General features: G+C 42.8%; 2 long non-coding RNA genes across 2 annotated transcripts in view; one reads left to right on the top strand and one right to left on the bottom strand.

The window, feature by feature from the left end:
* LOC128154146 (uncharacterized) overlaps positions 1 to 25,071 on the top strand; it is a 32,405-nt gene extending 7,334 nt beyond the window's left edge. Inside the window, exons 3-7 of the long non-coding RNA XR_008239263.1 lie at positions 1,111 to 1,338; positions 3,283 to 3,372; positions 5,625 to 5,719; positions 8,792 to 8,895; positions 24,248 to 25,071. This is a non-coding gene — a long non-coding RNA (uncharacterized LOC128154146). The remainder of the gene's footprint in view (positions 1 to 1,110; positions 1,339 to 3,282; positions 3,373 to 5,624; positions 5,720 to 8,791; positions 8,896 to 24,247) is intronic.
* Positions 1,097 to 9,010, bottom strand: LOC128154147 (uncharacterized). Its single transcript, XR_008239270.1, has 3 exons — positions 8,807 to 9,010; positions 7,722 to 7,864; positions 1,097 to 1,210 (listed from the first exon to the last, which is right to left on the bottom strand). It is a non-coding gene; the product is annotated as an uncharacterized LOC128154147 (long non-coding RNA).
* Positions 25,072 to 25,487: the final 416 nt, after the last annotated feature.

Below are 25,487 nucleotides of genomic sequence, written 5' to 3'. Positions count from 1 at the left end.
GTTGCTAAATCTTTTGGTTGTTCAGGCTGCTTTGTCTTACCGCATAAAGATAGTTATTTAACTGAATTCGCATACATAGATATACAGCTAGAGATATGTATATATGTGTGTGTGTTGGTTTGGGTGTCTTTTTAGGGAAGCTAGTGTGAAAGACATTATGATGATGTGAATCATTATGATGAGTGCAGTTTTTATGGAAAAGATGATGAGCCTCCTGGTACCTATTCCCTGTATCCCTGAGCACACTCATTTTCTAAGACTCTGGAGGTGGACAAGGGATCTCAGCTGTCAGGTCACCAATTTTCACCCACTCTGACATAACTTTCTAGACCGCTCTGAATACAAACTGCTCTGTCTCCGCTGCGAGCATGCAGTAGTGAGCCCTGGGATGCTGCTCCCCACGTCTCCTTATTGGGGACCCAGACAGGGCGTGCTAAAGATTTCCTGGCAGGCCATGTGCCCACGTTTTTCCTGGTGAAAGCAAGGACTGGGGATAGGAAAGGGGAAGGGCTTGGTTAACCATAGCCTTGTAGTCTCTGTTTTAGTGTACAAGTCAGTTAGGAAATAAATGAACTGCTGCAGATTCCTGGAGCATTTCTTGTGCATCAGGAGATTTGCTTTTCCCTTAGTATCACAGAAAACATGGTATTAGCTTAGTGATGGTGAAGACCTAATTCTCCCCGATTAAAATTGTACCTCCTATGCCAGTACTGCAGTGGACTAAACTGTTCTCAAGAATGTTCTCAAATGAGATAAAATCAACAAACTGAAGCCAATTTCTCTTACGCATACCTATAAGCCTCTTTCAAAAAAGTCTGAAGTTATACTACATGACAAGTATTTCAGCTGCTGCTTTAGCATTGTCCAACTGCAGTGATTTAGAGCAAAGCCTTGCCTGCATTTCGATGAAAGCAAGGGGAAAATTTGTGCTCAGGCTTGCCTGGCCAGCTGGATTCTGAGTGCAAATCAAGCCCTTGTACTGCCCTTATTCAAGTGATAAGGGTACAAATAGGGTGAGGGTAGGTTGGCATTTTAGTTGGGATCAGAAGTGCACTTCTGAAGCGTATCTCCTGATTTCTCCCACTTACTGTGCTTTTTCTTGCACTGCAGGTCAGAGCACAGGCATCAGACTTTTGGGTGAAACCAACATCGGAAAGGTACTCCAGGAGGACAATTCCTGTGCTCCAGCCCGTCGGCACATGGGACCAGACTGGAAAACCCAACCACACGTACAATATGGATGTGAGGTCCTCATTACCAGCTGTAGATCTGCTCCCGTTTGGCTGTTTAGTTTTCTAATGTAGATACAGCCATCTGACACCCAGAATCCATCAGCAGGTAAAAAATTATTATTGCATTACAGACTGTTGTTTTTACTCCTAAAATTGTTCCAGATAGGCGCTGGAAGCCCTAAGATAATATAACATTCATCCCAAATGAATTGTTCTCATGATTTAAACTCAAGGCTTTCAAATCCTTAGCACAGGGGTTTTTTTTTCTCCTCAGCCGAAGAAGTAATTCTGCTTTTGAGACTCTTTGCTAGCATATGCATGTTAAAAAAAAAAAAAAAAAAAAAAAAATCTCTTTTCCCCTCTGACTTACATGCCAAATGTGCTTATTTACTCTTAGGTAGAATGAATCTTGGCTTTAATTACTTTTATACTAATTACATGCTTTTAATCTATGGTTTAGTGATTTATTAGTTACAGCTGCAGGGAGCAAAATACACATAGTCTAGGGGAAATGCAACCCTTTGTAGATGGCCACTGTAGGTCCTTTTTAAATCCTACCAAGCCTTATGAGTTAAGGCCTAAGTAGTTTATAGGCTTTGAACAAATGAGCACATTTCAGTCTTTAAGGATATCATTGCTATCTCCCTATTAGGTATATAGCACTCCCATTGTTAGTCTAACAACTTTAGATATTAAAAAAAAAAACAACAAAAAAACAGTTAACAAAAAAGTTTTAAAAAAAAGTGTAAAGCCCAAAAAACTTGTCACAGAAACCTTAAGATCCTGTACTTTCAGACAGGATTTTGTTCAAACTTTCTGTATTGGTTTTAAATTTTCCTCTTGTTTTTCTGTCATTGCTATGAAATTGCAAGTGGGTCAGATTCCTAATGTCAGGATAGGATAAATTAATTCACAAACTTTCTAGGTATCTGGATTTAGTTTTAGTTGGACCGATTTCTAGTATGTATAAATCATACACTTGTATCACTCTTCCCTTCTGAACATCTGAAAATGACAACATTAAAGAATTAGTCCCCAGAGCATTATTATCCACTTCCAACTGATGGGGTACAAAGAGGCTTGATGACTTCTTCAATACACTGTGGTAAAGCTGGGAAAGGAACGCAGATGTCCTGGGTCCTCATCCTGTCCCTGAACCACAAACCACACGTCCTTGCCTTATTAGTGACAATCACAGCACATGAAAACAGACTATTTATATCTAAATATTTCATCTGTTCTCACTCATTATTCCCTAACTCACCAATGTAATTGTGTTGGCAAGGCGACAATATCTTTTTCCCAGTAAGCGCAAACAGATTGTTAGGTTTTCTGCCGAGATACAAGCTGCAGAAGAAGAGCTCCCAAATAGCTGAGATCAAAAGGACTGTTTTTTCATTGAAACATCCTTGGTAATGCAGCAATGGGAGAGAAGATCTCTTAGTATCTTCCTTGGTTGACTCTGACAGCTGTATTAAAAGCACTGATCAAGAAAGGTTAACATTGTAAAGAATATTGACCCAGAATGAGTTAGTTAAGCCAAAGAGAAGAAAAAAAAAAAAAGGGGGCTTTAGAAAGTTCTGTTTTTTCAATTAGTTCAATTCCTGCTCAATATTCCAAGACTTTTGTGCAGGGGATGAACCTATCCCTTCTGCAGCTCCCCAGTGGGATGGCCCCCGTCCTGGAGTAATTTCCCTGCTTGGAACCTTAAAGCACATGCAAGCGTGAAAAACCCATTAGGTGGCGGCTGTGGGCAGGACTCAGGGGTGCTGGTGGCTTCGGCCGGGTGTCACAGCTCAATTCCCATCGTTCATGCACCATGGGGAATGCTACAACCGCACATCTGGAGCCAGCTTGCCCTGGAAAGGCTCACAAGCCTGCAAACGAGAGATGGGATCTCTGCAAAGTAAGTGCAGGTCTAATGATAACGCAGTTGAAATGAGCAGGGTATTTATTTAGCTGATAGCTTTGGCTGAGTTTATACTTGATGAAGCAAACAGAGCATTGCTAGCCCATTTGATATGCTGGATGTTTCTTTTATACAAACAAGGGAGAAAATGGAAGAGGCTATAAGAACAAAAACTCGCAGTGGTTGAAAGTGTTAAACTGGATCCATAACGAGAAGAACAAATTGATTAAGGTAAGCTAACAGACATAAAGAAATGCAATTTTTCCACATCAATACAAACCTAGTGAATTGTATTAGTTTGGGAGGTTTGCTGTAAGGTTGTAGCCAGATCTATTTCTGAGTTCTTTCCAAACACACTATTCATAATACTGTGTAAAAGTTAATCAAGCAATATTTAGCAGTCCTCCAAGTTTGCATTACAAGCAACTTTGGATAGAAAAATAAGAAGATTTGTGCAAGATATATCTGAGATGCGCATTTCATAAATATTGTTACAAATTGTCTAAGTGATTACATATTCTCTGAGTAGCAAAAAATCATGGTAATTCTGGTAGAATACTTGCTTCCATATACAGGTAATAATGATGCATCCTGGGCAAAATACAAAAGTCACTGAGAATTTTGCTACTGAAGTCAGTGACGCCACATTTCACTCTATATAAAGGCAAGGACCTCAGCTCTTGACACTGCTTGGGCTACCTCATCCTGGGACTGAAATGGCAGCTACAATCTGTGTCTCAGATGCAGACATCTTAACATTGTATTATATATATGCCATGTGTACAATCCTTTTTATTTTTCAGTGACATGCAGAGGCATGCTTGCATTTGTTGGTATGTAGACAACACATACACTAGTTCTTCTCAACAGGATACTGGAGTTTATTGCCATAAAACTCTGGGTTACTAATTCCAAGCAGACTCAGAGCAAAGGCTGAGAATACAACATTGACTCACAGTGTTCAGGTTTCAAAAATGATCACCGACTAAGAGGAACATTTTGGCTGGAATTTTTACCACGCCCCCCCCCAATGTAACCCTAAAAACTCTCCCCAGTAGTGGAACACAACTAGTTGTATTTGAGAACATTGGAGGGAGAAGGCGGCTAAAGAGCACTGTATTTTCATTTGTTGCTAGTCAGAAACACTCCACTGTACATGTGCTCTTTTGTTTTTTCTTGTCCAGTGTTTAGTGACTCAGTACAGTCCCAGTATGATATTGAAGCCCTCCCCTGTTTAACACCGCAAGCGAAATGGGCACCATAACCTCTGCATGGCCCTGGAGCTGCATAGGAATTGTTTCCTGCTCTCTGCAAAGGAAGATGCTTTCAGATTTTGCTAAATGATAACAAATAAGGAAAAGGAGGCCTCCCCTAGTTCTAGCAATCCTATCCCTCCCACTGGGCTTTCCTGGAGGTGGCAGAGTTGAAACTCCCAGGTTTTATTTTCAGAACATGGTCATTTCTCATTTTGATATTTTAAAGTAAACAATTCTTGGTTCCCATGTATTATTCAAGTAGAGAGAAGTGGGTATCCAGTGCATACATAATCAAACACCCAGCCTGCACCAGACAGCCTTCTTGGATCACTTGAGAAATTTCCCTATTGCTATTGTTATCATTCTCCATTCACTTCCTCCAATTATTTAACACTTCAAACATTGTATCCCATGTTTACCCCACAGCTGTGGGGTGAAACAAGCAAGAGCTGTGTTCCTTCAAGCTCCCTTGAACAGTGCTAGCCCACAGGGGAAGAGAGGTAGCTGCACAGATGTTGCTGGTGTCACGTTAATACAGAAATAACCTGCTGAAAGTAGATTTGTTTTCAAATCTTTCAGTGAGAAAAGATCAGTTTCAGAGAGAGGAATTAATGATTTTTTAACCTGCCTATCATGCTCTTTCTTTGCCGGAATGCAAAATCATTATTGGTGTTTCAAGCTGTAAGGAGTAATGTTGAGGATATTTTCGTTACTGCCAAAACATTTCCATGAAACTGCTATTCAGATCAAATTAACTCAAAACTGCAAAGCATGTGTGGATTCCAAATTACTCAACTTGGAGACGTTGCATATTGAAATTACACAGTAGAAACCAGCAAAACACTACCATTGCTTCAGATTCGCAGGAATGGCAAAAATAGCTCTTAAAAGAATTCTTCTCCTTAAATGCAGTACTCTAACAGACACAGGATTTTGCTATATTTATACCAGTATTTCACTACCAGAAAAAAAATAGCTTTTCACTCTTTCAGGCAGACTGGTTAGTTCTGACTATTGTTTCTACAGCACTTTAAACATGAACAGCACTGCTCAAAGAGAACAGTGGTGTGGAAGTGATGCATTAGGAAACTAAAGCACAAAAAGCAAAGAGCTATGACTATTTGTGGAATGACAGACTGAAAACATAATTTCAAAAAGTGCAGTAAACTGTCAGAGCTGGTAGGATCCCATTAACTACTCTATTTATAACCCACAATTATCTTTCAGCAACACACCAGTTATGGAAAAGACTCAAAAATAGCACCAAAGAGAGGACCGGGCAATTCTGTGAATTTCAACTCTTTGATGAACCATCATTCAAGGTATTTCAATGTGTTTTCCTTTGCATAATATTCTAAATAGCATTATTGCTACTTTTCAATATGGATTCTGTGTTGCAATGAAAGAATGATATGACCATGTGTGACGGAAAAGGACTTAACTGCAAGGTTCAAGCAAAGGATTTATTTGAACTTCACTTACAGACTTAACATGCCACTATTGCAGGTTTTACAGATACAATGGAGGAATGCACACTTGCAATTTTTTAAGGCAAGAGTAGTACATTATTACAACCACAAGCACACATGCGTTTACAAGCTTAAAGCATAAACAATTTTCACTTACCCCTCTAGGTAAGGGCTTTCAATCCCAGGGAACTTACCTCAACCGGCATCCCGATCAAGGGGGGGGGAAGGGTTTCCTTCACAAGCCAACTGTATAGTTGAAGTGACTCCCCCATTTCCAACCTGAATCTTAGAGTTTTTATCCCCTGACTTGTGGAATGGTGTGTATGACTATGTCTGAGTGTGTTGCCAAAATCTGGAATAAAACTCCTTAACAGCAATGAGAAGTTGAGAAGCAGGCACTCCTTTATTGAAGCGCTGGGCACACGGGGGATCGCTCCACCTATCGTGTGCATCTGTCTGGTTTAACTATGCAGGTTAAATGCACACCTGTTATACATATTCACTAGATTTCTGAGAAATGTTATACATAATCATTAGTTTTCTGGGAAACTATTAACATATGTAAATGTCCTTTACGCAAGCGCAGCGAAGGTCTCTGGTGGTCTTCCACAGTCTTCCTCACTTGTCCGCTTCTTGACCTCTCTTAGGTGATTCTGCGCAGTACGATTCTCACCATCATCTATATTAGTTTACATAAAAATGCATACTATGTCTATTCTTAAATTTAACCTTTCTAATAATTGGTCCTTCAGTCACACCATCTTATTAATATTCTTATGTTAAAACAATCATTGGTTAATCTCACTTAACTCTACTGATTGGAATCCTCGATAATTAGATCGAGGTGGGAAGGGTAAGGGGTTTCCAGGCAGCAAACTGGTGTCCATAACAGTTTCCCTAGTTTCCTAAACCAAAACACTACAAACCAACAAATCTTTGTCAAAATTTCTGTGGTTAACTGATTTTAGACAATACTTGAATTCTTATAGTCACACATAGTACATTTTCTAAAGTTCCTAAGTTCCTATGACTACATTTCAAACTTAACACTCCCATACCTAAGCTTCACAATTTTCTACTTCTTAATCGAACCAAACTTTTTTATATATAATTAGATTTTAATTTCTTTATCAAAATATTTTCAACAAGTGGATTATGATACATGCCTAAATGGATTATGTGTATCTGAGTGGAGTTTCCCCTTACCTTTCCTTTGTTGGTCTGTGATTGTTTGAATACACAAGGTTGTCATTTGAAACTGAAGCTGAAACCCTCCAGGTTTGGGGGTTTTTTTACCTTGCTTCCTCAGGCAACTGAATAGTGGTTGGATTGAGACTCAGGGCATACTATTTGTTAAGGGATTTCAAGGCTCAGTTCAGGTTTTGGTTCTTTGAATGGCACAGCCACCGCCCTGTTTAGTTTAGGGTTTATCAGACAACCCAGGGCTAAGCTGTCTACACAGCTCCCCGTGAGTCATCCCTGCCGAGAGACAGGGCCTCAAGGCAGTCCAAGGCTGGGTCGCTTTTGTAACCCCCCATGAGTTGCCTGTGTGCACTAGACATGGTGAAACTCGTTTGTGAGCTATGAGCCGGACAATCCACACACCATCTTAAAGACATGCCTAAGAGTACCGTGGTTCCGTAAAAGAACCATAAAGGTAATTTTCCAAGAATCACAGGAAGGGCTGTCTAATTTGGCAATGGAGGTGAGGGGTCATTTCTCTTTGGTAGAGTGGGGATGGACAGATGGAAACACTACATGTAGACAAATTCTAAAGTGATAAAACCAGAAACTTCAAACTCTGCTGTCAGAAAAGAGTTGACAAAGAAAAGTGAGGGCTGTAGAAAGAGCTTACCTGTGAGGAATATTGACTGTGGCACTGGAGTGGGGTCCTTTGCCCTTTCAGCCACTGGTAATTGGAGATTGACATCTAAAATTTGTGTGCTTTTTCCATGCAAGTTTGTAGTTGATTTGTTCTCATTCCTTCAGTGAAATATCCTGAAAAGCAATAAGAAAGCTATAGGATAAAACAGGTTCCCCAGACGTCGTGAGGAGTGCTCGATGGGTGTTTGTCTGTAACAGGAAATATGTGCTCTTTCAATATGGTATGTTTTATTGTGGCATAAAATCAGTGATTTCAGAATCAACTTGATAAAAGGATATTCTGCACTGGTTAGTGTCTGGTGTATAAGAAGAGCCATAGATAAGGCATCTTGTCTAGAACAATCTGATATGCTCCTCTGGGAAAGGGAAAAGAAATTAAAGAAATAAGCATATTGGGAGGAATGAAATACGAATGATCTTTTCAGAGGCTGTGCTTTTTCCACTTTTTCTTTTAATATGCATGCAATGGCTGCTAAATAAGCAGAATATAAAGAAGAATGTCCACAAGCATACACAGTGCACACATTTCAAAAGAATCTATAAAACTTACTCTGTAACATGCAGATGAAGCGTTTTATCCTTAAAAGGATTAAGGTTTGCATGTCTTGGAGGAGAAAAAACCCACTTCCCCTTCAGTTTCACAAAATCAGACCAATTACTATGTTATTAGCTATTAAATTCTTTATCCAGACTTAGCAGACAGAAGCAATGAGCGATGCTACAAAACACACAGGACAGCATGGCATTGGCTTTTTAAAATTAATACAAGTTTCTTCTAATAAAATCCATCTGTCATGCAAGTTGGACATAAATTCTTGCAAAGCCATGATTTTGATGAGAAACTGGCTAAAGGTGAGGTAGCCCTTTAAAAACAGAGATTATCTTGTAACCTGGGATTTCCTTCCTAACTTTTAAATTCAGTTCTTTCTGAACAGTCCTGTCCTCTGTAATGCCAAACACTCTGGAAGAGTTCATAGTCATCTTCTATGTTTTCCATGGTATTTTCATTGACTGAAGAGATGTTCGTCTCCTCAAACACAGGTACAAAATACACACCTGCAAAGCCAATGATCTGAGAATGCTTGAAATGGTGATGGAGCTGACTGCCACATTCACACCTCACTATCTGGAGTACTTTTTACATGGTAGGTTTGGCAATGCTCTTGACATCACCCAGAAGAGAGTGCACAAGGTTTCCCACATCATCTCTGTTCTTACAAATTCTTGTGGCTTCCAGGAGGAAGAGTTAGCTCTTTGTTCTCCACCTTAAAGAAAAAGAAATTTAAATTATGGCTCTGACTCAGTAGGGCATTTCAATACCTAGTTTAAAGCATCCAATGAGCTCCAGTGAGTACAGAAAGTGTGTGGGCAGTCTGAATGACATAGGCACATACATAAATATTCTGCTGAATGAGGCTTCAAACATGCAATTAGATAAAAAGGAACACAGTAATTCCTTTTTTATCCCTTCTTTTTTCAACAGTATTTAACTACATTTTTCTTGAACAGGTGTGTGAAAAGCTGCACTATTGTAGATAAAAATATATAAAATGTGGTAGATTAAAGATTTGGAAATTAATTTCTCAGGGGACCTTTTCCAGTCTAGACTTTATTGACATATCCCGCCAATTTGTTTGTCTGGTCTCCCTGTGAACATAACATTTGATACTGTAGGCAACATAAAGATCTTTGATAAGCTTGCTACTTCCTGCAGCACTCTGTGTTCACAATGAACTTTTTAAATACAATTTATAGCTTTCAGCTTTCCATTCACCAAGAATGGAGATTATCCAGGGAAATATCCAAAAAAAAAAAAAAAAAAAGCATTAGTATAGTTGGAGATCACCTAAATGCACTGATCATAGAATCACAGAATCATTTCGGTTGAAAAAGACCTTCACGATCATTGAGTCCAACCATCATCCATGCCTACTAAACCATGTTCTGGAGTACCTCGTCTACATGCTTTTTGAATACCTCCAGGGATGGTGACTCAACCACTTCCCTGGGCAGCCTATTCCAATGTCTGACAACCCTCTCAGTAAAGAAATTTTTCCTAATATCCAACCTAAATCTCCCTTGCCGCAACTTGAGGCCATTTCGTCTCGTCCTATCACCAGCCACCTGACCGAAGAGACCAGCACCCACCTCACTACAACCCCCCTTCAGGCAGCTGTAGAGAGCGATAAGGTCTCCCCTCAGCCTCCTCTTCTCCAGACTAAACAGCCCCAGTTCCCTCAGCCACTCCTCATAAGACTTGTGCTCCAGGCCCCTCACCAGCTTGGTTGCCCTTCTCTGGACATGCTCCAGCACCTCCATGTCTTTCCTGTAGTGAGGGGCCCAAAACTGAACACAGTACTCAAGGTGCGGCCTCACCAGTGCTAAGTACAGCAGGACGATCACCTCCCTGCTCCTGCTGGCCACACTATTGCTGATACAGGCCAGGATGCCATTGGCCTTCTTGGCCACCTGGGCACACTGCTGGCTCATATTCAGCCGGCTGTCAACCAGCACCCCCAGGTCTTTCTCTGCCGGGCAGCTTTCCAGCCACTCTTCCCCAAGCCTGTAACATTGCATGGGGCGTTGCTGTGACCAAAGTGCAGAACCCGGCACTTGGCCTTGTTGAACCTCATACAATCGGCCTCAGCCCATCGATCCAGCCTGTCCAGATCTCTCTGTAGAGCCTTCCTACCCTCAAGCAGATCGACCCTGCCTCCCAACTTGGTGTCGTCTGCAAACTTGCTAAGGGTGCTCTCAATCCCCTCATCCAAATCATTGATAAAGATATTAAACAGAACTGGCCCCAATACTGAGCCCTGGGGAACACCACTTGTGACGCGCCACCAACCAGATTTAACCCCATTCACCACAACCCTCTGGGCTCGGCCATCCAGCCAGTTTTTCACCCAGCAAAGAGTACACTTGTCCAAGCCATGAGACGCCAGCTTCCCAAGGAGTATGCCATGAGAGACAGTGTCAAAGGCCTTGCTGAAGTCAAGGTAGATAACATCCACAGCCTTTCCCTCATCCACTGGGCAGGTCACCTGGTCATAGAAGGAGATCAGGTTGGTCAAGCAGGACCTGCCTTTCATAAACCCATGCTGACTGGGCCCGATCCCCTGCTTGTCCCAGACTTGCCATGTGAGTGCTCTCAAGACAAACCGTTCCATAATCTTCCCTGGTACCGAGGTCAGGCTGACAGGCCTGTAGTTCCCCGGATCCTCCCTCTGACCCTTCTTGTAAATGGGAGTCACATTGGCAAGCCTCCAGTCCTCTGGGACCTCCCTTGTTGACCAGAATTGCTGATAGATGATGGAGAGTGGCTTGGCAAGGACCTCCGCCAGTTCCCTCAGTACTTTTGGATGGATCCCATTGGGTCCCATAGATTTGTGAGTGTCCAGATGGTGTAGTAGGTCACTAACTATTTCCTCCTGGATTAAGGGGGGGTATATTCTGCTCTTCATCCTCGCCTTCCAGCTCAGGGGGCGGAGTACCCTGAAGATAACTGGTCTCCCTATTAAAGACTGTGGCAAAGGCGGCATTAAGTACCTCACCCTTTTCCTCATCTCTGGTGGCTACGTTCCCTTCTGTATCCATTAAAGGATAGATATTGTCCTTGGGATTCTTTTTACTGTTAACATATTTTAAAAACATTTTTTTGTTGTCCCTTACAATAGTGGCCAGATTTAGTTCTACCTGAGCTTTTGCCTTTCTAATTTCCTCTCTGTATGATCTAACAAGATCCCTGTGCTCCTCCCAAGTTGCCTGCCCTTTCATTCAGAGATGATAAACTCTCCTTTTTTTCTTGACTCCTAGCAAAATCTCCCCGTTCAGCCAGGCCAGTCATTCTCCTCAGCGGTTTGACTTGCCGCACATGGGAATAGCCTGGTCCTGAGCCATTAAGATTTCCTTCTAAAAGGATGTCCATCCCTCCTGGACCCCTTTGTCCTTCAGGACCGTCTCCCAGGGGACTCTCTCAACCAGTGCCTCGAAGAGGCCAAAGTTTGCCCTCCGGAAGTCCATAGCAGTGGTTTTGCTAACCCCCTTCCTTGCCTCACCAAGAATTGAGAATTCTATCTTTTCATGGTTGCTAAGCCCAAGATGGCCTCCGACCAGTCCTTCCCTGTTCGTAAACAGTAGATCTAGCAAGGCTCCTCCCCTGGTTGGCTCACCTACCGGCTCTGTCAGGAAGTTATCTTCCACACACTCCAGGAACCTCCTAGATTGTTTACTCACTGCTGTGTTGTATTTCCAGCAGACGTCTGGAAAGTTGAAGTCCCCCATGAGAACAAGGGCACACGATTCTGAGACTACTGCCAGACACTTGTAGAATGATTCATCCGTCTCTTCAACCTGGTTGCGTGGTCTATAACAGACTCCCAGCACAATATCTGCCTTATCGGCCTTCCCTCTCATCCTCACCCATAAGCACTCCACCTTATCATCACAATCATGTAGCTCTGTACAGTCAAAACATTCCCTAACATAGAGAGCCACCCCACCACCTCTTCTACCTTGCCTATCCCTTCTGAAGAGCTTGTAGCCATCCATTGCAGCACTCCAGTCACGGGAGTTGTCCCACCATGTTTCCGTGATGGCGACTAAGTCACATCTATCTTGCTGCACGATGGCTTCCAGCCCCTCCTGTTTATTGCCCATGCTGCGTGCATTGGTATAGATGCATTTGAGCTGGCCTATCAAACCCACCCCTAACATTGGCATGCTGCCCCCAGGCTCATCTCTGGTGCACCTGGTTTTATCCCTTACCCTCTTCAAACCTAGTTTAAAGCCCTCTCTCTGAGCCCTGCAATCTCACAAGCGAGGATTCTTTTACCCCTTTGACATAGCTGGATACCATCTGTCCCTAACAAGCCTGGTGCCGTGTAAACCTCCCCATGATCAAAAACCCCAAAATTCCACCGATGGCACCAGCCTCTGAGCCACATATTAACCAGGTGTGTTTTCCTGTTCCTTTCAGTATATTTCCCTGCCACTGAAGGGATTGAGGAAAACACTACCTGTGCTCCCGATCCTTCCACTAATCACCCCAGTGCCCTGAAGTCCCTTTTGATTGCCTTTGGATTTCTCTCTGCAATCTCATCACTGCCGATCTACACAACCAGCAATGGGTAATAATCAGAGGTCCGAACCAGACCAGGGAGTTCCCTGGCAATGTCTTTTACCCAGGCAGGCAGCAGACTTCCCTGTGGGCTGGGTCAGGTCTGGATATTGGGCCCTCTGTGCCCCTCAGAAGGGAGTCGCCTATGACGATTACCCTCCTTTTTCTTTTTTCAGAGGTTGTGAGAATGCGTGAGGCTGCCCGACTGGGCCTAGGCACCTCCCTAGATAGGGCTTCATCTACACCCTGATCTTCATTGACCTGGTCCTCAAGTTCCAGAGCCCCATACCTGTTGCGTAGGGGCAACTGGGAAGGTGAGGGAGACCGGGAGGGGATTCGCCTGCCTCCCCGAGCAGGGACCTATATCCATTTCCCTCCATCTCTCAGGTCCCCTCCTGCCTGGTGGCAAGAGGGCAGGGGAACCTCCGCTTCTTGCGGAGCCTCCATCTGCTGCCTCTGCCTCAGGGATGGTAGGGTGTGGGACCATCAATCTATCTCCCTCTCACACTCCCTGATACTCCTCAACCTTTCCACTGCCTCCTTCAGCTCTACCACTAGGCACAGCAGATCATCCACCTGGTCACACAAGAGGTGTCCCTGCTGCCCTCCATCATCAGTGATAGACTCAGGCACTCCCCTCAGCCAGAGACCTGGACCGCTGCACATTTACATGGGAGCTCTGTCTGTGTCACCACATTTTTCCTAACAATGGCTTTCACCTGAGTGGCAACCATACCTGGGTCTCCCTCTGGGCCGACACCCACCACTTGAGTAGCCTTCTTGAGCTGGGAAGAGGGGGGGGCTGCGCCCTACCTCCACTCCCTGCCTGTGCAAACTGACACACCACGCCCTTTCTGACATGCCACGCCCTGGTCGCCACGCTCCTGGTCACTGGCGCTCCTCAGGGACATTTAAATCTCCCGCAGTTGCCCACGGCAATGCCCATGCCACCTCCAGAGCCTCTCTCATGAGAGCTGCCAGCTCCGGCTGGGTCCCCCTGCTCTTCCCCAGGGCTCCGGGGCCTCGGGGACCTCCCGCTCCGCCTCAATCCCACGCTTTGCCGCCCACTTACCGTCGCCTCCACTGGCCTCGCGCCGACCAAACGCTGCTGGCAGTTATGCCGCGTTTAAATCTCCCACGGTTGCCCGCGGCAACACCCACACCGCCTCCAGAGCCGCTGACTGATGCGGGAGATCATCTTGAATCTGTGTTCATGGATGTATCCATAGTAGGTAGTGTTATTGGAGATGTCTTTGCCACCTTTCGAGTGGAACCGTCGAGAGAGCTTATGCCTTCCCTGTGTGTTCAGTGGTGATTCCAAGATAGGCTTTTTCACAGTGGCTTTTTTTCCTCACCAAAAAAATGAAACTCTTCTTTAAAGACTGTTACCTTTGTCAAACTGTGCAATTTTCACAAAAAGATTATTCTACCGTTTCCATACTTATGAATTTCCTTCAGTCTTACTCAACCATTTTCCATAAACACATGGGTAAAAATGTGACTTTTAAATGTTGTGGGATGCTTCCTCAAAACTGGTGTACTAGAAGGTGCAGAGCAATCCTGCAGCAGTTCTTAACGAGTTACCCTGCCTTCAGGGAAGGCTTGCTTTCAACTTCCAAAAGTTAAAATTGGCCAAGTCTTTAGTCCTTGAAGAGACAGTAGAACAATAAGTATCTCTAGAATGTCCAATAACCCCAAATCCCTCATAGCATGAAGTTCCAGGACATACACATAATTCAGTGCCATCTTCTCTGCATCACTCCCATTGTGCATGTTTTCACCATGTGCCTTCAGCCCACGGTAGACTATTCTCAGCTTTAAAATCTCCTGTTAAGACGAGGCATCTCTGAGTAGTTACTTCTGTGCTAACATCCTCTCATCAAGTTTACCCTCTACATGGTAGATACATACTGCTGAACCTGTAGGGTTTCATTGTGATCTTGCTCATTACCTCAGTCTTCACCCTTTGGTAGCTATTTACACCAGTACCAACAAACCGGAGACTTCTGCATGTGGACCGCTGGAGACAAAGCTGCACATAAGAAATAAAAGGCATTTTCACCAGAAAGATTCCAGAAACTAAGCTGATCTTCAGGGGGTGATGCTGACTCATTAATGGTACTTCTTGCAGTGCCTTTATTGCTTTTTAGTTAAGCACACAATGTATCTGTATAATTAAGCCACAGGCGTAATATGGGACAAAAGGCACATGTGGGGTTTTTGCTGTTTTTAATTTTCTTCCTTCTAGTTATTACTGGGCCCACTGTAGTGGAAACAACTAGACATGAAGAAGAGTTGTGCTCGAATTCTGCCATTTTAGATTAGTTTGTAAAATTCATGCTGTTTTCTGAAAATACTACAAGTATTTTTTTTACTACATTTTACTACATCATTTACTACAAGTTAGATAAAGCACCTTTTTTTTCTAAATGCCTTCAATTAGTCCAGATATTTTGGTTTAAAAAGAAAGGCAAGAATGTTTGGAATTCAAATAAAAAAATGACCTGGGAATAGAAGAAATCTAGGAAAACTGACTCCTGTTCTCATCAGACAGATCAAACATTGTTCTAGAAAGTTACTGAAACCAGCTGTAGGAATAATCAGATCATAATTTACACAGGGAAGCATAGCTAGCTAATTATTTAAGATCTTCTGAGAAGCTGCCACAAGGGGCAAAGGTGCTCAAGAGAGCTGATTTTGAAGAAAACTTAGTGAAAGCTGAGGACCAAACTGACCCTTGTGCAGGAAGACAGGGAATCACAGGCAGAGATCCTCTTGGCTAAGCAAGAAGCTTTTTAGTGGTCCAAAATGGAAATGAGACCATACGGGGAGCAGAAACAAGGACAGGCAAGCAAGGGGGCATATATAAAATTATTGCTTGGGTACTTACTGGTGAAATGGGGAAGGCCAAAGCCAAGTTGGAGCTAAAAATAAGGGATATGTAAAAGTCACAAGGGGCTTCCACAAGTATGCTAGTAGCAAAAGGACCGTGAGCTTTTCCTGCAGACTGATTAGAAGTTTACTGAGCGCAGTTTCGATGAAGAGCTAAGCCCTGTTTTGCAGACTTCATCTGGGCTCTCTACTGGCCAGGCTGTGGTGCATGGACTTGTTTCTGCTCAGAGAAGCACATAAGAAGAGATGAAAAGGAAGCTCGCTTTTTGTGCTCTGTGTGTTTCTGAAGTACCCATCATTGAAATAATTCTGTGCTGTCCACGCATTTAGAGAAATGTCTCCCCTGGGTGTGCACAGGCAGCTCTAGTTTGAATGCATGATACCTCCGAGTTGGTCTTCATCATCCCCCAGAATCACGCTACTGGAAATCACAGCTGTATCCTTTAGCACAATCTTTCACAGCTCTCCTGTGGTTATGCCAATGTCACACAGTGGGTAATAGTTAGACATGGACTACCTAATGTGACTGCAGCTGAATTAGGTGCACCTGAGCTGAAGGTACTGAAAGCCATTTAGTCTAGTGCTTGCCCCAAGACAAGCAGCTAATTTTTGAGCTTAGTTCTGTGCAGTTCACGATTCCCACGTTGCAGGGACACTGTGACAGCCAACATAGCAAATTTGAAGCTAGCCTTGTGAAGTTGATGTGAGCTGCTACTTCAAGGCTACATGCCTTGATGTTTATTGAGACCAGGCCAGTCATCCACAAGGCAAGCCAGCTCTATTTCGAAAAGTGGCTTTACACTCTCTCTCACCTATAGGTACTGAATGAAGCTGAGTTCAAAGCTATCATACAGCTGTAACCCAATTGTGCCAAACATTCTTCAGATTAAATATCCAGACCTAATTATGTTGACTTTCTGTGAAGAACCTATTACAGTATGCCAGTGATTAATGTGGCACTTGCTAAGCAATACCATTTCTGCTTTGAAACTGTTCTGCAACAGTGGAAAAAAATCTTTCTTTTCCAATGTCTCTAAATACTGCACTAATTTTGTCAACATGGTCTGTAAATGGGCAATACTTCAAATTCTGCTATGGGGTAAAGGGGTAGCGTGAAATAGTTTTCACGAAAAATCTATAATTTAGACTACCTGTAGTCTCATTAACCATAATTACTTTGGACTAGATGAGTAATGCTTGAGCCTATAAGCTGGCAAACAAATGTTGTCTATTCAGAGTCCATTAAGAAGTTCTGTTTTGCTTCAGTCTCTGCCTCTCCCAAATGGAAAGTGAGATGTGGCGATCTTCTGTGGATTTTGTGGCATTCTCTTTAGGATGTTTTTCATACTCTGTACATTGTGTAATAACAGAAAAAGCCTCCAGGCTTGTAACTGCATTCCATCTTTTTATAGAGCGAGCTACAGAAATACCGGAGCGCTAGCTAGCAGTCCAGCCATGTACACAAAGGCTGGCCTCCCCATGGCCCTGTAGACATTTTCACCCATCAGTCTAAGTTCCTTCCTTCAAGTCCTGTTAAGTTTGGTTCACCTCTCCTTCCTGTCGTATCTCTGTCTGCAGAACCTCTGAGGCCAGAGATTACCCGGGACATGGCTTTTAGACATACCCTGTAATGTCCTGGCATGGTGGGCTGGTAAGCTTCATTGTTCTTCAGCTGTATTCTTGTGTGGTGTTGGGGTTGGAGGAAAGAGGCTCCTTCTAGGCTGCTGCTTGCTTCATTTCATAGTGTGATTCCCAGCTGGCACTCTCTGCCGCTCACCTACCACAGTTTCGTGTCTGAGGCTGATAGCTGAGGCTTTTCCTATTGCTTCCTAGTGCTACTTTGGGCCTTTTGTGAGGATTTGTCCTTGCTTCCTTGCAGTCCTCTTCTATTCCCCTTTCACTCCGCTCCCAAGCCTGCATTGCCTCGATCATCCCACCACTGGGATGGCTGCCTCTCATCTTCTCTCAGGTGGCTTTTATGTAGCTGGACCCAACTGTATCAGCATAAATCCAATGAGTGTCACTGGTTTGCCTTTGCTGATCCACCTTCCCACTAGTCAACAGCACTCTCTTTTATCACATCAGGGGTGAGCAATAGCAGTTTGGCCAACTTTTCTTTTTTTAAAAGAGCAGGATCTGGAGTGAGCCAGTGTTTGAATTATTATCCAATATAGTGGTTTTAAGGATGAACTCCGTAAGTCAGCGATGCCTGTGAATAACGTGTTATTATAACTAGCTGCAAGCACCATTTTCTGTTTCCTGCTGGAGGATTTTCCTAACGCTGCTTCCAGCACTGCATTTAGATTGCCATCTAACAAGGCAAATCCTATTCACCTATTTTTTTTAATGCTGATACTTGTTTCTGTTTTGTGGGGAGTTTTTTGAGGTATATACATCCTGGGAATCTCTGAAACAGTCTCAGCAATGGTACTAATTACTGCAGGCATGCTATTCTCCAAAGGCACTAAACTTGGGCAGAGGTATGGTTAGTTTTTTAGCTGGCACGTGCCAATTCAAAACCAGTTCAACCTGCTTTTCATGAGTTCAAAATACCGGGGTTTTTTTCTCCCATCTTGACTTTTTTAAGCCGTTGCAGAGGAGAATTATGACGAGAGGAAGACACAGATCTTGGAGGAGATAATGCCTTTCAAACAATATGCCTGCTCTTCTAGAACTAGTTTTAGTGTAAAATCAAACACAATTGTCTGCTGTCGCTCAGTGCTTCGAGCCACCCAGGAGAAGAGCTTGTCCTACTAACCCCCGACAGGAAGTGCCCCACTAGCATCACACACCACCCAGCATCACCTGGGCAAGGGTTTTATAAAGCACAATCACAGCAAAAGGGAACAGCTGGGAACTTCACTGTTCTCATGGTTTTCCACAGGTGGTCACTGAGTCAAGTGCTCCCACAGTCTGCCTCCTTGTTCCATGTTTCTGCCATGTCCCAAATGTACTTTCTTAATACCTACTTTATACTTCCTGAGCTTTTCTTAATGCATCCAGTTCATTCCTAGATTCTCTGTGAAGGAAGATACTCAGCCGCTCTGGTTGCAGGCTGTGTGGATGCACAGCTTTCAGCTGATTTGGTGAATAGTCACCAGCCATCCTCTCGTCTTTCAAAAATGGATGTGGGGAGACAAGTCAAACTTACAGCGAACCTGCAAAACCGTATGCCTGCGCTCATATGCAAGCTTGCAAAGAGATGGGTCCTGATTTCATAGAAAGTAATGGTGTTTCACATTGTGCTGGTTTTTGTGAACAGTTGCTATGCAATTTTTCTTCAAACAGCTACTCGTCAACAACAGTAAAATGAAACCATATGATAGTTGTTATTTCCAATGTCAGCTGCTAGTGACCTAAAAACCCACCTTCCCTTTACGTTTTTTTTTTTTCAACTCAGAGTAGAAAGTACTTTGCTGAGGAATATTTTCTTTGTTTTGCTTTAATTTATGTTTGTTTGAGACCCAGTACAATAGAAGTTTCCTTTTAGTGGGAGGCTGCCTGGCACTAATGCAATGCAAGCAATAAGCAGTAATAAAAATGCTTTTTTGTTTGCAAGTCACAATAATATCTAACAAACATTCACTTTTTGCCTCTTAAACAGAGCTGATTAAGTGATTCACTTCATGCACGTTCACTACATCCGGATGTAATTCCAGTTTCAGTAGATAGTTGTTTTTCAACAAATCTTTGGCAGCCTACTTTATAAGTGGTTTTTGGTAGGCAGTTTTCACCATGTAGGATTTTTGTGATTTGTTTCATTGACACAATGTATTACAGCTAGGGTTAGAAAAAGGTCTGTGTGTCCTACTTGGCCACGTGAAGAATACGAGCCCCCAACACCAGGGAACCATATAAATGTAGTAACAGTACACAATATAAAAGCGGCACTTGGATGCATCAGGAAGGGTATTTCAGGTAGTGATGGGGAAGCGTTAGCACCGTTGTACGAGGCCCTGAGAAGAGTGTTCTGCACAGGGAAGGCTGCGTAAAAATTTGACCACCCATGGTTAAGAAAGATGAGCTCAAACTGATGCTGGAAGGGGTGATAGGATGATGGGAGGAATGGGAAATCTGTCATACAAGAGAAAAGTGGAGATCGTGGCTTCCACAGCCTGACAAAATTAAGAGGAGATACAGTCAGTGTCATTAAGTATGTTTTGCAGATGAGTATCAAGGGAGAAAAGCTACCTAAGCAATCTAAGAACAACCTTGGTATTAGGAACAAGCAGGGCTAAATTGGCTATAAGTACATTTAAGCTGGAAATCATGATGGTTATAAGCGATGAGATCCTGGAACTGCCACAGAGTAACAAGAGTTGAGCATTAACTCTTTTTAAGACTGAGCTCACTGAATTTTCAAAAAAGGGTGAAGTGAGACTGCATTTGTTATAGTCCCTCATGGCACCCTCCCTTTGCACAAGACAAAAACTGCCTCTAACCCAGGGGTAACTTGGATTTCAAGTTAGTATAAGCAGAACTTCATGGTTTTAAGTTCTTTGGCATAACCAGGATTACTAAGATTTACAGAGCAATGGTATAAGCTAATGGAAACAACGCCTAATTTTTTAAGTAAATATCAATGCTTCAAATCTGCTACATTTTTTAATTAACCAAAAACCTGGCAGCAACTTGAATGCTGGTGAACAGTATGATACAAGAAATTGAAAAAAAACAGTGTAAAACCAGTATTTTTGTCAATGGATATATTCAGACAGCTGCGAGCTGAAGAGGGGAAGCTACATGATAAGTTTTGTGACTTGTGTCATGATGTTTTTGGTGAATAAATGAGCAGGTTTGCATATGGCCCAGAAGGAAAAAAGCAGCAATATTAGGGAAACACTGTATTTACCTTGCATAATGAGCCATATTCCAATGAATTCCTTCCTGTAAAGGGGCCTCTCTGAAATGTGCTAAATAAAATAATCCTCTGACCCCTTCCTTTTTTTCTGTGTCCTTATAAGCTTTTTAAACTGTACCCCTGCAAAACTAAAAGAATCCTATATTCTTCCAGTGACCTAAATTTGCAGAAAGACAAATCCATTGCCTTCAAACTGCATGTGAACACACAGCTTTGTAAATTGCAGATCCCCTCCCTCCCAAGCCAAAGGAAATTTCTGTTAACCGGTATCATGATTGTCTTATGGCAGCATATTGGGAAATACCCTAGTTTTTTGCTGTCCTGAAAAACTACTTTCTTCCTTGCAGGACTCTCTAATTCTCTGAATCATCAACCTCAGAGGCAGGTATTCAGAGGTGGCCCAAGCCATCTTCCTGCCTCCCCTGTTCCTGTGGGTAGCATTGCTCTGAAAAAGGATCTTGTATGGACTAGAACATCCATGGGGCTACTTTAATTTTCATCATTAAAATAGAAAGGTCAGGATTAAGAAATCAGCTGCACGTGCTATTTGACCTCTGCCCCTCAACATTCCCAAAATGCTGCCTGTGGTGTTCAGCCACCTGAGTCTCCAAGAAAGGAAGAGAGGCTGGAATAAACCCCATACCCTGGTGCTACAGCATCAACTAGACTTTTAAAATTTATGTAGGATTCATTTTTTTGCCACAGAGGTAATAAAGTATGATTCTAGCAGGCTCGTAGACCTGGCATATGATCACTGGCCTCAAAAAAACCCCCAAAGAAATTAATTCTTTTGGAAATATATGTTTCTGTACCTGGACACCATGATCTCATCAAGTGGTAGAGATGTACAAATTTTCTTTAGCAAGAATGTAATATGGCTTGCTAGGAATAACCTTTATGTATCCTTGCGTGTATCTAGCATTAACAAATTAAGAAATACTTCACACCTTAAAAAGTTTCTCTGGGAAGCTTGCTTTCTCTGGCTGATAGCAAGTTTCCAGTAAAATCAGTTTGTACTATAGATGCAGCGGAGTTTTTGTCAAAAAGAAATTCCTTCCAAACCATGGATAATCATTATCCACTATGAATTACCTAATTATATTTTGGGGTTTTTTATTGTGTGGAAAAAGAAACAAGGAGTTTTCTTGCCAAATCCTTCAGAAGTGGCCTAAATGCCCATTGTCTAACAGAGATCACAGATTCAGACTGCTGTCCCATTGTCCAGCATCGGTGCATGCAATAGCCTGGCCTCATAAAACAGACATTTAACTGAACAGAACCAATTAGCCTTCCATCGTGGCCCTTGTTCACAATAGAAAAAACAGCTGATGTTCCCTTAACTTGAAACAATGGGAGGATATGCATGGGCTGTGTAACTCTTACAAGCGGAGTAACTCTTTCCAGAGTGGGACCGTGAGAAAGTAAAGCCCGTAAATGGCCTTTCAGTGGATGAACTCCTGAACAGTCTTTTATAATGTGAACTCATCAGTCAGCTGTCTGTGGATGCAGTTTTCTTTAGAAAATCTCAGTTCAACTGCAACATGCCAGTTTTTAGTGATAAACCATTCTGCTGAATGATATTCTGTCTCAGCACTGTATTCACCCCAGTATGGATTTATTCAGCAGCATCTTTTCCCTCCAACCCTCTTTGACATTCCTTACCATGCTTGTACCTCTTACTAATGATCTCAGAATAGCAATGACCACCGATGAGAGCATGGCAAGAACTGAATGTTGCTCCTAACAATGGCAGTGGGACTTCATTTAAGATTCGAATGCTGAGAAAGTTCAAGTGAAGAAGCTGATGAGCTCAGAAATTCAGCCCTTCCATATGAATCCAGTAATTTACTTTCTTTTGACTACTTTCTCCTCCACCTAGTTGGGATCTTGCCACCACGTCTAATAACTGGATACCCAGAACCCAGCTAGAGGTCCTGCTAGCAACAAGACCACGTTCAAAAAGTGACCCCTCTTCAAAGTCAGTGTACAGCATTTTGTCCCTTCCCACCCACAATGTTTTCCAAGTACCTTCAGGCAATAGTTCACCACTTGCGAGTATGAAACTTTGAAACAAAGAGGCCTTTGCTAATGGCAAGGCAAAGATACCATTAACTTTGGGAAAACAATGCACAATAAATAAAACCATCTACTTCATTCAGTACCTTTGGCAATGGTCCATTGACGTGGTCGCCAGCTGATGCTGTGAATTTCCTGTAGGCACACATTCTTTCTGAGCATCATTTCTTCTTCCCTAGCTGCTAAATTTCGCTCTAGTTTAGCACTGTTTGGACGCCGTAGCTCTAGAGGTCTGACTCCCTGGGCAGGCCTGTTTCCAGCCCCCTGCAAACTGGCATTCTGTCATTTTCTGAATCTCCTTCCTAAAAAACAATCTGAAGGTTTCTTTTTATTTCATGGCTGAGTAAAAGAGTTTTCAGTAAAGATCACAGAATGGTTTGGGCTGGAAGGGATCTTTAAAGACCATCTAGTCCAACCCCCAGGACATCTCACTTTTGCTGCTGTTACCATGGTTTGCGTGAAAAAAGCTTTCCTTTCTTCAGCTCCATCATGTATCTGTCTCTCCATCATGTCTACTTATTAAATCCTTTGCAAGAGGTCTTACAGAGAAGTCGTCCCACTACAGGATGCTGAGAAGACTGGTAGGGCTTTGTGGTCATTGAAATGTAACTATGATGTCTCCCCAAAGTGCCACTGGAAGAACAAGGGGTGAAAGACAAAGAAGGGCTGTATTTTTTATTAACGAACAGATGGTATTAGAGAGCCCCTACCTCTCTGGATTATCACTGGTCCATCCAGTGATCGGGTAAAACAGCTAAACAGATTAACTAGTCTTATGGGCATTCCTCTCTTGCTCACCAATAGATGGGAGCAGAGATTTCTCTACTTGTGAAATTTTCAGGCTACAGCGCTTGCAGTTTTTTGAAGACTACAAGGGGAAAAAAATAAAACCAAACAATGACGATATAACTCATTCATGTGTCCACAGGGAGAAGTATATTGTTTCATTTAGTAGCATAGAAATGAGGTTTGTAATGGGAGTCAAATGGAAACCAGGAGTCAGCATTCTTGAATTCTTTAACCTTGGAAATCTCTGTTTTGGTATCTAGCACTGGCTAAAGGTATTTAATACATTTACAACCTCTCATTGTTATTTCCCAGATATAAGTGTGTTTTGCTTGGATCCAAGCCTTTACAAAAGCAAATAAACATGTCCTAAACTTCCATTCATATTTCTTACGAGATCAAAGAGGAAAAGCTGTCCAGATGTAAATAGCTAAGCCTCTAATGAGATGATCAGTGAATTGTTTCTCTTGTACTATAAGCATTTAAATTAAAATATTGCACTTAATGCACTCTGCACTTCTAACTTGTATAGCAGGATCCAAGCATCTAACACAAGCCAGATGAATAACTTCAGCAATTAGCTTTCAACATAGGTCCCTAGCCTCTGACCTTTCTTGTTCATCAGAGGCAAGCCAAATGCTTTGTTAAACAATATTAATCGTGCCTGGCACTTCTCTAGCGCCAGAGACGTCACAAATAGTTTCCTACTAGCAAGAAGCTGTTTGCAAGAAGCAAAATCTCATGTGTATTTTTTATCCAACAGGAGGCTGACTCAGCCGTACTGGAGGTGAAGAGAAGTCTGATCTGCTTCTCTCTGTGCGAAACTTGGAAATGGCAGTGGAGCGCCTACACAGGTACCACCTGAATGACACCGCCCTGTGTTGCTCTTCACCATCTTGGGCTTAGCAGCTCCACTAGCTCAGGAGTGAACCCACTGCACTCCGCTACACCCTGCACTTCCCGATCCCTGCAAGCATCCTATCTAACTTCACATGTTTAACCAAAGCACCCAGGTTAGCACTCCTTTGAGCTGTCAGTGAGAGAAGTGTCTGGGAAGACCCAGCTTAGCTGTGCTGAGCTGCTTCCTGGCACTGCCTGCTTGCACTGAGTACAGGTGGGGTCTGGGGGTAGTAGATGCTTACCCTGGGGGGCTTAGCCCAGTGCCATGGTGAGGCAGGATGAACCTGGGACAAAAGGCTTGATTGCTGCATGTATTTGAAGACCAAAAGCTGCAGCTACACCTGTGAGGATTTTTTAAAATCCCTCACAATTGATTAGATTCACAGAGGTCCTGAGTCACTGACTCAGGGAGCTGCCAAACCTATGATCCTGTGCCATTTAACTAGAAAATGCTTTTTTTTAAACCTATTTACTGAGATCAATTTGAATAGCTTGGCATTTGTTTGCTAGGGGGATTTTTGGTTAATTCTCTCCGTTCATACCTAAATATTTTGTGCAAGCACAGTGGGAATATAAGTGCCCTTCGGGCTGCCTGTAAAGACAAAGGTTGATGGGACAGACAGTAAAGTTATCCCATCATTTTCCCTAGTACCTCTTAGCTCATCTTGCAGTCTCCAGATGGGCTATAAGCAAAATAAATGTTCTGCTGGCAAGAAGAAAGGACAACAGTAGCTGGCCTCCTGTTAAATGGAGTCCTGAAGTTACTGTCTAATTTCAAGGATTTAAACATGATGCATCACATTTTGCCTGCACTCAAACTGGTGTCAAGTCACTGTAACTCCAGTGACCTCCACAGACTTTCTCCTGTTCTGCAACATTGTGAGGTTAAAGGCTGTTTTTTTCATGAATTTCGGTGCTCTCCTCTCCTTAGATACAAGATGCCAAAAAGATTAAGTAATCATAGCCTGTAGTAGAACCTACCTGTAGGTGATTGCTACTTACCAACTGGCTAGTCCTGGTGTCCTCAATTCTGCAAAAAGAAATTAAATTCAGAATGTGAAGAAAAAACTCCTCTCATTTACAACAAAGGAGCTATTGGTATT

Source organism: Harpia harpyja, chromosome 2, assembly GCF_026419915.1.
Source record: "Harpia harpyja isolate bHarHar1 chromosome 2, bHarHar1 primary haplotype, whole genome shotgun sequence".
Classification (NCBI taxonomy): Eukaryota; Metazoa; Chordata; class Aves; order Accipitriformes; family Accipitridae; genus Harpia; species Harpia harpyja.
The sequence above is the reverse complement of the archived record's forward strand: the minus strand, read 5'-3'. Positions and strand labels throughout refer to the sequence as shown.